At 42.9% G+C, this 10,213-nt stretch overlaps 1 protein-coding gene across 1 annotated transcript in view; it reads right to left on the bottom strand.

Annotated features, from left to right (window-relative positions):
* Positions 1–2,636: 2,636 nt before the first annotated feature.
* The window catches only part of TNIP3 (TNFAIP3 interacting protein 3), a 106,036-nt gene continuing 98,459 nt past the window's right edge, over positions 2,637–10,213 (bottom strand). The window contains exons 19-20 of the transcript XR_012042509.1: positions 9,588–9,758; positions 2,637–2,999 (exon numbers count right to left, since the gene is read on the bottom strand). The gene's annotated coding sequence lies outside the window, so the exon portion shown is untranslated. The remainder of the gene's footprint in view (positions 3,000–9,587; positions 9,759–10,213) is intronic.

Raw genomic sequence — 10,213 nt, 5'->3', positions numbered from 1 at the left:
AATGCCCTTCCTTACGCTGATGCGGCAAAAGTGAGAAACTAAAAGGGAAGAAGATCAGCGAACCTCTAAATGACTTGGCTTTGGGCACTCATCTTCTCCTTCCACCCTCTCAAAGAGTTCCAGGGAATTGAGTTTTACCAGCAAAAACGGGAGCAAGAATGAGTTTCAAGAGGCGCACGCTAAATACTGATGAGAACCAAATTATTCATTCGCACGCAGTCACAATCTTTGTCTGTAGCTGTGGATCATTTAGTCAGGGGATGAAACTGTTTTGACTTAATTGAGCAAACAAATATCCAAAATTTGGAACATCTGTAATTGGTTCACAAAGGCGACTGTAAACTGTCTGGGTAACAATTGCGCTCTTCACGGTTTCACCATGCTGGGAGACCCTATTAAAGCGGATGGATAGGTGCTACCAGAAAACAAGATGCATGTTATGTATTATGGAGAAAAAGAGGAAATGTTTAATAAGCTACCCCGTGACTAAATCTGAATAATAAATCTTTCCGAAACAAAAATGGAAATGGGCAATTGGGTATTCTAGGAGGAGAGAAAGAGGGATAATTCATCATATAAATAATTCATTGCAAATTTTAGCACCCTGTGCTGCTGTGCATTTGGTATGGAGGACAGATGACACTGTGTGTGCTTGCATGTGTGTGTTTAATTGCATGTATATATAATTTTTTTCTCCCAATTATGTGGTTCTCATTGTGATGCAGATCTGAAGACCTGTTATCAGTAATCCATCGATTAACATTTGTTGCTGGGAAAAGGGTATCATTATTTATTAACCTCAGAAACTGAGATGCTAAACCAGACTTATCAATCAATTATGCCTCGTAGGCCATGATGGGTTTTAGTTATGCAGCATCACACAGTGCTCACTCTCTCAGAAGAGGAATGGGCTGGGCAGGCAGGGGCCTCGAGAGGCATCTAGGAAGCGTCTGGCTCGGTAGCTGCTGCTGCCTTCCCCAGCGGAGCAACACATGAATGCCCAGGTGGAGTCCGAGCAGTGACAACGTGCAGGTAAGCAGTAAAACCAAAATAATTTGCTGTAAGCATAGAGATGACGCTCCTACTTTCAGTAGAAACGCTGATATTGCTTACTGGGTTTTGCTTGCCTGAGGCTGAGCCACAGGTTTCATCTGAGCAAGAGGTCGAGTTTTTCTTCTGCCCATTCGGCAGCAAGCGGGTGCTGCTTGAAGCAGAGTGACCTGTGCGTGAGAGGCGATGGCCTTTCAGGGCTGGGCAAAGCACGAGCCTGTGAGAACATCTTCCCCCAGTGCACTGCTGCTTCACCAAGCGCAGCCCGGGCAGGCAGGCAAGGAGCAGCACGCCCAGCACACTTCCACCGAAAACCCGGAGCTACTGCGACCGGCGGCAGGGCTGTGCGAGCATCCTGCAAGCGCTCTGCCGGCTCCCTTCTCACCTCAATTACGGCTTCTTGTTTTAAGAAGAGGTGTTTTCTTTACCCTATCTTGAGAAAAATCAAAAGCACGTGCAGCAGTTGGCGCGCAGCTTGCACTTTAACTCAGTATTTCTCCTGCATCACTTAAAAGTGCTGGTGGGAGAAGGGTAAAACGAGACACCTCAACAGCAGAGCGTGGTTAATACAATTTTGCGACACCCCGTTACATGCCCTCTAGGCTTTACCCAGCTGCGGTGTAAACTGACGCATTGCCGCTGACCCCAAGAAATTACACATTTGGGCTGCCCTTAACTCATTACTGGCTAATTTTATCAAATTATGTTTTATTTAATAAGCTAATCTTTAAAATCTCTTGGTGTTGACTGTTTTACACCTCCAGTGCATTCTTTTTAATCCTACTGTTTTATGAACTGATTAACAAGATGTTTTGCTCCAACAGCACAAAAATAAAACACAAATCTAAAATATGGTCCAAGTAGCCAGCATTGGCATTTCCCATATCGTCACTGGAAAACACCTGTAGCACTTGTTTTATTTTGCCAAATTTGATATAATATTATAAAAGCAGATTAAAGTTGAATGATTTTACTGTAAAAAACCAAATCTGCATGTGAAAAATAATGATAAGCAGAGCTCTCATGATCCAAGTGTTATTTCTTAATCATAACGTTATTCTACTGAGAAAAGAAAAATGATGCTATTTCGCAGAATTTAAATAATCTAATCTACTCTCCAGATAAAATTGTTAACAAACCATTGATTTAATCTCAAGTGCCCAACAGAACCCTTAAACCCTGATGCAATATATCTATTCCTCTAATTAAAACAAATGAATTTAATAAAGAATGGTATGATAATTAAACATGTTATGAAGTATAGGCTACTTTGATCTAGAACATTCATCCTTTAATTCTTATGTGACTAGGTGTTCCCACAGACACAGCCCAGACCTGAATTCTTGTTATATTCCTGTCTTCAAAGAATAATTTTTTTTAGACATGTCACCACAAAGTGTTTATCCAAGTCTCTATTTTCGATCACAGTATCGCACACTCACAATGGAGGAACAAATTCTTTCTCTGGCAACAAGAATCAGCTGTTCAAAAATGGTACTTAAAACTAAACACTAACTTTTTTTTTGCATTTAATGCTTCATGTGTCCTAAACTTCAGCTGTACGTACAACTTCTGCATGAACGTGGACAAATAGGACATTCTGCTCATCATAAAACCTCAGTGCAAAAGCAGTAATCGCAATTTTTAGGGCCAATTTGAGGACTCCTTAAGTACTTACCTGGAATAAAAAGATTGCAACTTACATGGCAGAAAACTAGAACCTATTTGAAGAACTGATTTTGGATTTATCTGATGACACCTGACTGAGAAGGACTTGCCTTCACACAGGACAGGCAAGGGGAGTCTGTAGTGTCCCAATTCCTTCCAGGCCACTGAAAAATCCATGGCATCAACCTCCTCCTCCTCCTCCTCTTCTGCTTCCTCCCTCAAGGTGAAGACCAGCCTTTGAGATCCTCAGCTCCCATTTCAAAACCGAGACTTCTTCCCTTCTGGTTAACCAATGACAAGAAGAAAAAGAAATTACAAACTCTACTCCACAGAAACACTCAAATCACCCTCATGACATTTTTCCCTTTGGACTTTCCTAGAAGATCCCAAGGTGAGTGTAACATGAAGATGATCAGAATTCTTAGCATTTTTGTACATCTACGGCACATGACGTTGCTGTGTGCAGTAGGCATGGCTTTCTCTTGGTCGAATAGCCCTGAATACGCATTCACCCATGTCACTCAGTGTATTTAATCAACAGACACCCATGATTCCTAGGAAATTGGCATATGCAATTTACTTAATAGACAGAAGACACTGAGAAAGAACGAACAAAAGGGGAAATTGTCAGTCATTGACCAGATGACACCATTGCTGGGAGAATCTGAAATATATCAGAGCTAAGATTTGATTCTCCGTAATTATTGATTAAGGACCAACGAGGAAACAAACTCTTAACCTTTCTCTTCTGGGGAGCCCCACAGTTCAACTTTATGCATTTTCAAAGTCTGCACTACGGGCTGTATCAATACAAAAGGAGGTTAAATTAAGCATGGTGCAACATCTGGCTACTGTAAAACTACAACTAGCTGCCACACAGCACTTAAAGTATACATCCAGCTACATTAACTCACATAGGCTCCTTTTTTCTTATCCAAGTGTACCCAATAGCACCCAGGAATTAGCAGCAATGTTTTGTGTGCTGGCATTCACTTATACAGAGTGGAGGAGAGCTCCAGGCAACAACAGAGTGGGATGGCGCACTATAAAATGGTTCTTCTAAAGGCATTATTGAAGGGAAGCTCATCCTACATGATTTATGATAAAAGATCATCTCACTGTTTGTTTTTCCTCTCACAAACCCAGAAATCCCATGGTATGAGGCAGTAGGGCTGCTTCATGTTGTCTGAAACTAGAGGCCGTTTGGTATGAACACATTTTTTGGTTGGTTGGTGGAGCTTAAAATAAATCTGACAGCAAGTGAGTCAAATTCAGCTTTACGTTACCACCAGGACATCCCCGGTGCCATCAGGATGGCTACATTGCATTACAGAGAACAGAGGTGGGCTGCAATGACTTGACTGTCTCATTAGAAGGTGCAATTAGTGATATACATTCATTTTGCTTTCCATGAGGAACGTAGCTTATTACTACCTCACGCTGCATGGAGCGGGGGCCAAATCTCATCGGTGCTCGTACCACCCATGCTGAAGATAAGCATAATGTCCTAACAGCCAGAGTGTTTACATTGCTTTCCGATATATTAGTGTAGTTGTTTAATTACATGAATAACAAATGTACTTCTAAAAATGTGTTTTTAAAAGCTTTTGAGGCACAAATCTGAGAGGTGACGTGCATACCAAACTAGCACGGTCCTGGTGGCAATGGCGTGTAGCTGGACCTCAGAATTCACAGATTACGTCTTTCAGAAAACTTCACAGACTAAGACACACTTAATTCTGCTTTCTTTGCCACACTGCAAAGTTTTATTAGCTGTCTTTTAGGTAACTAAGTTTAAGGTTGAATACTTTTCCTGCTCACAACCCCAATCGTACATTTCTTTCCTCTAAACCATTAAGCAAGTTTTCCAGTACTTTGATTTTATATGGGTTTAATAGCTAAGGGCTGTAATTATTATAATTAAATACGGGAAACATACTAAGGGACAGAAAGATTTGAGGGAATGAGTGCTAAAACAGTTCTGCAAAATAACTCAGCAACAAGAAAATGAAAACATCAATGAAAGCTTCAAGCACTTCTGGCTGCAAAAATACATTTCCTTTTTCCGCATCTTTAGCGTCAAACGTTTCCCGTTAAAAGCAAGTGCTTGGGAGGCCAGGCTTGCTCAATTCAACCCCCTTACGTGAAACAATCCAATAAAAACGAGGTCTATGTCCTATTTTCTCAGCTTCTGCAGCAGCCTGCCGGAGCTTTATCCCTCAAACAAGAGCTCCATCTGGTGGACTTTCCCAAAACGTCGAAGCATCCATCCAGCCCTCCCGGGGCCAAATTCAGTTGCCCCAACGACACGTGGGAATTTCTGTCATAACCTGCTTCAGGGGACTGATTTTGGTCCTCAGGGTCAAACCCAGAGTTACAAACCCCTCCAGCGAGAATTGACGGGACCGGCCGTCCAGCATTAGCGCTTTGCCGCAGAGCTGGTCTTGCTTTGGTCCACCCTGACCGTGCATTCAAAGGACAACTAACCGAAAGCTCACCCTGCCTGGCTGTTCAGCTCTCGCAGAGGAAAGTCGTAAACAGGTTTGTGTTAGACAGAGTCCTTGACTTTCTGTGCTCTGAAAATAACCTATGGAGTTCTCTTAAACACGTTGTCCGATGTCAAGCCTTACAACATCCCTGTGCAAGCGGTATGACGGTCTTTACTGACAGAGAAAACAAGACACGGGGAGACTAAAAGCTACTTCAGTTTCCTGAAGAGAGGCACTTAACACCCTCTGAGACATCTCTGGGGGTCCTATTTGGCCATAGCTGCCCATACTGAAGGGCATAAGCTTCCCATTGCCCAGTACTGTATCTGCAGATGTTTTGGATACGCAATGGCATCTCAGATGGCACTAGGTGACTGTCTTTAGACAACAAACTGAGCCAAGTGGGACTTGTTTCTGGTCACACGGCAAACCGGTGACAGGAGCCCTGATCCCTAAGCACCTTCTCCAGCTACTGCACCTGTCTGCGTCGATGGGATACAGCACAGCTCAGGAACTACAAAGTTCCCAAGTTTGCACTTTAGGATGCCACCATAGTTTTTAATCCTCTCTTATTAAACACCGGATCCTGTTAAAGATATTTTGCTAAGTCTAAGTAGGACATCTATTTCAAAGATCTAGAATGGCTTCCCATCTTAAGTGAATAGATGATAAAGACCAATGCAGAAGATTAAAAGTTAATTGTAATGAATTGCATTAGCCAGGAAAGCTAAACTTAAAAACACATAAGATCGAAATGATATAGAACACAATTATGCAAAGCTTAAAAAAACCAACATCTTATATAACAGCAGAAATTTGTCTCTGACTACAGAGTACAGCATGTGGGAACGCACGTCACTTGTTTGCCTTCAGAAGCACTTGCTGTGTTGTCTCTGGTAGGAGCCTCCACGAATTGGGCAGGGTAGCAGGATTCATATGGCTATGTGAATGGCTTGCACATAGCCTCAGATGTGCGTGTGTAGTCAACAAGCCTGACTAGCTTGTCTGTTTTTTCATAGTATTCATATGTTGTGAGGAGCAAAAGGCACAACAGAGACGCTTTCTATTTGCAATTTCCTTGTAGCTAAGCACATCAGAGCTATTCAAAAGAAGTTATTTGCGACTCTTGATAAGCGCAAGGACTGCTTGTTAGAAGATGGGCAATTAACAGAAAAATGCAAGAAGAGAACTGAATGTCTGTGTGTGGTCCTCAGGAAAGCCCATGGGAGAGCTTGCCTCAAGACATTAAGAAATTTGTGCAGATGAGCTTACTACGGAAGCCGTAAGGGCCAAGGAGGAATTGACGGGATACATTTATTTAATCTTTCCTCTCAGTTTTACGGCACCAGCTGGAGGAACACAGGGAGTCAACTAAATCAGAGAGTCAGAGTGGAAAGAGCACCCCTGAACTAAGTGGCTGGAAATACTTTTGGGGTATTACTATTCCAAATGGAGCTGTTTGCTTAAAGATAATTATTTTTCTCAGCACCAGCTTTAAGATTTTTGTACAAGCCAATGAAATATTTTCCAACCCCAGTTTCTTCTCCCACCCCTCCACACAGAACCAGCATTTATTGTCTGTAAACACCATGACCTGCTGTGCTGGAAGGCTCTGAGGAATGTTACTAAGATCACTGCGTAAAAAACTCTTACTGAATACAAGAAAGATGCAGGCAAAAATTTCACAAACCCCAAGTTTCTTACTGGAATCTACTTTCTCCTGCAGTCCACACGTAGCTCTTCTTTTTTTCTTCCTCTTTTGCTAATGTTTATGAGGATAATCAGAATCCAAACTTGGAAAAGGAGGTCCCTGTGGCAAGCGTGTACCTCCTGGGAGAGGAAAGCTCTCCATCACACTGTATACAGAGGATCTGCACAGTGCTAACCAGCTAACACAGGCAGAGAGGGCAAAGTCATGCAATGTCTTCATGTACAACCAACAGTTGATGCTACCAGTTGTCCCAAAGACCAGTCCCAAAAAATAAGGACATCCCCTACCTGGCAATATCCCCAGCGTTGCTGAGCGAACAGGTCTTTCAAGGGCGCAGGCTTGCTTTGTAAGATTTGTGAGTGTTGGCTCAGCAAGGAGAAAGAGAAGGGAAACAGCAGTTTAAAACCAGGCAAAAGCCAAATAGGAAATGTACAGCTTAGAAGCCACTGATTTTCCCCATCACCATCATAATCTTTGAAAGTGGGATAAGATGCAGCACATTTGTTTTCAAATGATATTTTACTCCTGTTAAGAAAGAAATGGGATGATGGAGAACAAAAGAGGGAGACAGTGTTAGCACCAGCTACAGCTTAGCCACAGCAATGCAATGCCGCTTCAGCAAAGGTCTGGCTCTACGCAGGCAACGCAGCATTCTCAGGTGCTGCTTATTATGTCCCACTTTTCCAGAGAAGACAGCATGGTTTCTCTGTGAAAGCATCAAGATGATGATGACCATGTCATGGAAATAACTCCACAAAAATCCCATTGCCGAATCAAGGGAAGACCAGCATCAAAACTCTTCAGCTGTGCCAACTCCAGCTTGGCACCAATAACAATATTTCAATTTATTGTCTAGATTAGCTGCCAGACCATCAACTCATTTATCATGCACTAATTCATAATGTTGTCCTGCTTTAGTAATAACGTTACAGGTTTCCTCTGAATTGGCCTGGATCTGGATTACAAATGTTTTACATATTAAGTGCTTATTCCCTCTAGAATCAATAAAGCTACTTCCCAGTGTAAAGTCACATATGCAGTTGTTTGAAGAATTTTATGATCTCCAAAGCAGAGATGAGTCTGTACAGCAGTGACTATATTTTGATACCCTTATTCAGACGCAGTTCCCACTGATGAAAACGGACAGGTTGGACTCCATCTTCTGAACCCATAATGCATATGGAATTACATTTCCTATCCTGATTTTTATGTATACATACATGAATGTGCACATATATTACTGACATTTTATGTTCTTGTTTTACTGTTCTACTGACATACAATTTCATCAATGAATGACTACCAAAAATATAAAATATAAAAGCCTCAGTTCCCTAAACAGAGGAATGCACCGGGCTTAATTTTATACATGAGGTTACACTATTTTGGTATGCACTCCCCTTGTGATACATCTTCAGAGCGCTGAATAAAGATGGAGCTTTCTTTCACTGAAACACTAGCCAACTGGAAACACTGGAAAACCAACCTATCATGTTACATGAGCGTAACCTTATGTAACCCTGTCTTGTGTTATATGACCATAACGGAAATAAAGATTGATCACTCTTACCCACCTATCTGCCTTTCACGGCTTTATCAGACAGCCTTCTGAAAGACAACTGTTCCTATACAAAATGAAGAGCATGAAACAAAATACTCTTACGAAAAAAATACATATATCAGAAAAATGTGCATATGGTCTGTAGTATGGTCTAATGTAGTATGGTCTAATGTCTAAAAATGTGCATATGGTCTGTAACACTCAGGCAGAAGTTGATCGTGTGCCTAACTCTGCAAGATTCAGACCATGCAGACTGTAATATCAAGAAAAACATCAGACTAACGCCATGATTATCTGAGTGTCCACAGTACATAACACAGACATCCCACATTTATTTGTTATGGCCTGCCTCTCTCCCTCAGAAAAATCTCACCAGCTCTGCAACCTGCGGGACCAGGGAGGGAGATCAAACAGGCAGCATGGCCGTGGGTCGCAGAAGCTGGGTCTCCTAGGGACAGGTCTCACCTGGCTGAGGTCCTGTGTGGATTCTCTGATGTTTAATAAGCCTGGAGTTGATGCTGAGATTTCCTTGCGCTAAGAGGTTCCCCTGTCTTCTACCTGCCCACGTCTAGGAAGCTAACACCTTTGAGAGACCTGCTGGCTTTCTATCAAATTTGACTGAAGCTGGCGAATATGACATTTCATAGATGTTACAAAGTCACTGGGTAAGATGCACATGCACAAAGTCACATGCGCAAAGTACATGCATGCACGTACCTGAGAGTACCACGCAGGTACCACGCAGCCAGCACAGCTTCATAAACACTGTTCTGTAGGAAACCTGTTCTGCCTGGGCCCCTTCCCCTTCGTGCAAGGGTAAGGCAGGGTCATACCTGTGTTTGGGAACTCCTAAAAATAACCCACTCCCTGTAACGAAGAGCTTGTGCCTTGCACAACAGAAAGCAGCTCCGTGAGGTGAGGGGATGGCCCAAGAAGCCTTGGGGAAGCCAGTTTTTATACTGTACTTTCTCACTACAAAGGAAAGGTGTTTCAATTGCCAGGAGTCTAGCAATTATGTCATTTCAATTTCAGTTCAAAGTTATGTGATTTCAGACAAATCCAGCCTTCCTCTCGGCTGCGAGCACAGCTCTGCTGGAGAGGCACTGACCTTCTCCCTCCTGCTGAAACACCACACGCCGCTGGGCGAAGGAGGCCGAGGAGAGGAAAGGTGTCCGCTGCCCATCGCCACTCCAGCGTCGCTCACAGAGGTGCACCACGAGCCTTTCCACAGCCTGCGGGCAGAGAGGAGACGGCGGTTGAGCTCTGGAGGCCCCTCATCCTGAAAGGAAGAACAGAAGTGGAACAACAGTACGCTTTTGTGAGCGGGACAGACCACTTTAGAGCCCAATTAAACTGTTGTAGTAAACTCAAAGTACTCTTATAAAAGAGTAAATAAAAATCAATGGAAACGCACTTTTCCCTCCCCAGTGTATAAACAGAAAGCTGGCGCTGGGAAAGCAAGCATGGTGGCAGGGAGTGGACTCTGCCAGCCCTGAATACAACGTGTCATTAACACAGGCAAAGCTTCTCAGCCTGGGAAGGCTTAACAGATTAGAGCCTGGTGAAGTCTGAGCTCCAGGTTAAAAAGAAATCTTCCTTTTCTCTTACTACAACGCTCTCCCCTGGGGACACGGCATACTGACTCTTGTTCTGTGGCCAGGTTAAAAGTTTTGGCAATCCTGCTAGATTTCTTTCCTAGAGGAAAGAGCATGTATATTTATATATTTAGCTCTT

This window comes from Ciconia boyciana, chromosome 5 (assembly GCF_034638445.1).
Source record: "Ciconia boyciana chromosome 5, ASM3463844v1, whole genome shotgun sequence".
In the NCBI taxonomy this organism is placed as follows: domain Eukaryota; kingdom Metazoa; phylum Chordata; class Aves; order Ciconiiformes; family Ciconiidae; genus Ciconia; species Ciconia boyciana.
The sequence above is the reverse complement of the archived record's forward strand: the minus strand, read 5'-3'. Positions and strand labels throughout refer to the sequence as shown.